The sequence below is a fragment of the Anomalospiza imberbis genome, unplaced genomic scaffold (genome assembly GCF_031753505.1).
Source record: "Anomalospiza imberbis isolate Cuckoo-Finch-1a 21T00152 unplaced genomic scaffold, ASM3175350v1 scaffold_171, whole genome shotgun sequence".
In the NCBI taxonomy this organism is placed as follows: domain Eukaryota; kingdom Metazoa; phylum Chordata; class Aves; order Passeriformes; family Viduidae; genus Anomalospiza; species Anomalospiza imberbis.
The window spans coordinates 115,001-117,500 of NW_027099805.1; the positions used below are offsets into that span (position 1 = coordinate 115,001).

Consider the following 2,500-nt stretch of genomic DNA (forward strand, 5'->3'; position numbering starts at 1 on the left):
GCTCCTTCGCTCGTCGGGCGACGGCGAGGGGCTGGGAGGCAGGGGGCGCCTTCGGGGCTCGGAGGAGGCGGCTCCTCTGGCCCTTCCCGCACCGGGGAGCGGGGCTTTGCCCGGCCGGTAGAGTCCCGCTCTCGGGCCGAGGCGGCTCCCGTGGCGCGCAGGAGAGGAGAAAACCGCGAGGGCCGAGCCTCCGGGCGTTCCGGGCTGCGCTTCAGGGTGCGCGCGCGCGCGCGGCCGCGTGCCGCGACCCGCCGCCGGGAGGCGGCGGTGGCGGCGGCGGCGGCGGCGGCGGGGGCCTTCCCGGCCTCCTCGTCGTCGTCGTCGTCATTGCCGCGGCCTCTCGGCGGGGTCGGCGAGGCGCTCGGCGGCCGGGCCGCCTCCCCGCGTCGGCGGGGCGGCCCGAGCTGCGGCGGTCCTCTCGGGCGCAGCGCCGGGCTACTGAGGGAAACCCCGGGCCCCGAGGAGGACGCCGCGGTGGTGGCGGCAGATGTCGGGCGCGCCCCCGCCGGTGGACGCTCCCCCGAGGGCGGCAGCGGGGGAGGCACCCCGGCGGGGCCATGCAGGTCGTTTCCCTCGCCCCAGGGCCAGGTACCTAGCGCTCCGCGCCTCGGCGGTCCCAGGCTTCCCGCTCGGCGTCGTCAAACGCCGCGGGAAGGACCGAAAAAGGGGCCGCCGAGCCGGGCGGCGGTTTAAAGACTCGGGCGGCTCGGCGCGCCCCGCCGCGGCGGCGGCAGCGGCGGCGGCGGGTGGCGGGCGGTGGCGTTGCGGCTCCATTGAGGGGTGGGGAGCTACTCCCGCCGATCCCCTGCGGTGGTGTCCGCGGCCACCGGTCGCGCCCGCCGTCGCGGCGGTCGTCCCCGCCGCGCGCGCGCGTGCGGGGGTAGTCGCGCCGCGCCGGGGAGGGGCGCCCTGCCCCCCCCTCTTCGCGGCCCGGCCTCGGCGGAGAGGCCGCGGCGCGCGCGGTCGGCCGCGGGGCCGACCCGCTGGGCTCGAAACGGGCGGCGCCGGCAGAGGGCGCGCGCTCTCTGCCCTTCCTCAGCCGCGGGGCGGCGGCCGCCGGGGCCCGCCGCGCGCGCTCTCTCTTCTGGGCCGCCGCGGCCGTCCCGCGCGGGCGGCGCCGCGCCTGGCGCGGCCGTGCCTCTCTCCCCTCGGCGGCCTTCGTCTCGAACGCACCGGCGGCGCCGGCCGCCGGCCGGCCGTCCGCCCGCCCGCCCGGGGCGAGCGCTCGGCGGTCCCTCCGCGGTCGGAGGCCGGCGAGCGCGGGCGGCCCCGCGCCGAGCGGCGGCGGCGCCGCTCGGCCGGTGTTCCCGCCGCCCGCGGGCACGGGACCCTCCCCGTGGCCCTTCGCGACCGCGCGCGGTCCGAGGGCAGGGGTGGCGGGCGGCCGCGGGGGCGCTTCCGCGCCCGCTCTCCAGGTGGCGAACGAGGAGAGCGGGCGTCGCCCCCCGGCTCAGCGCCGCACCGCCTTCCGCCGGGCGCGTGCTCGCGGAAGGGGGCCCCCGACGGTGCGGGTGGACGGCGGTTCCCGGGAAGTGCGGCCCGCCGCGGCGGCGGGTCCGCCCTCGGGCAGCCCTCGGGCGCTCGCCTTCCCCCGGCGGGCAGCGGTCCGGCGGGGGGGGGGCGCGGCGCCCGGCGGCGGGGCGGCGGTCGTCGCGTGGCGTCTCGAGCGCAGCAAGGCCCCTGGGGAGAGAGAGTCGGCCGCGCGTGGGCGCGGCGGCGCTCCGCGAGAGCCGGCGCGGCGGCGGTTCCAGGGGGGAGGCAAGCGCGCGCGCGGGGTCCGAGGGCCGCGCGCCGGCGCGTGGCGCCGCGCCGGCGAGGCCGGGCGGGCCACCGCGCTCCCGCGGCGCGCGCCGCGCGGCCCTCCGCGCGGAGGGCCGGGCCGAGCCCGGGCGCCTGGGCCGCCTCCGAAGGACGGCACACGAGGCGGCGCCTCCCCTCGCCGGGCGGGGGGAGGCGGTCGGGGGCGCGGGTCCCCCCGCCTCTCGGCCGGCCTTGGGAGCGTTCCGTGGGGTTCCTCCCGTGTTCTTCTCGCACGCGCCCCCCTCCGGGGTTTTCCGCGTTGCTCGTACGGTCGGAGCCAGGCCCCGCGCGGGGCCTCGGCGCCAGAGAAAAAAAAGGGGGGCCGCTCCGGGCGAGAGCGGCTCCCGGCCCCCCCGCGCGCGCGGGGTCGGTGCCGAAAGCCAGACAACTCTTAGCGGTGGATCACTCGGCTCGTGCGTCGATGAAGAACGCAGCTAGCTGCGAGAATTAATGTGAATTGCAGGACACATTGATCATCGACACTTCGAACGCACTTGCGGCCCCGGGTTCCTCCCGGGGCTACGCCTGTCTGAGCGTCGCTTGACGATCAATCGCCGCCCGGGGGCCGCCCCGGCGGCGCGGCTGGGGTCGCTTCGCAGGCCCGTCGGCCGCGGCAGCGGTTGCCGCGCGAGGGCCTTCGTCCCCCTAAATGCAGACTCGGGGAGCGCTCCGTAGCTCCCCGCTCCCGGAGCGAGCCGCT

At 80.4% G+C, this 2,500-nt stretch overlaps 1 non-coding gene across 1 annotated transcript; it reads left to right on the forward strand.

Annotated features, from left to right (window-relative positions):
• Positions 1–2,186: 2,186 nt before the first annotated feature.
• On the forward strand, positions 2,187–2,339 carry LOC137466236 (5.8S ribosomal RNA). Its single transcript, XR_010995058.1, has one exon. It is a non-coding gene; the product is annotated as a 5.8S ribosomal RNA (ribosomal RNA).
• The last annotated feature ends 161 nt before the right edge of the window (positions 2,340–2,500 follow it).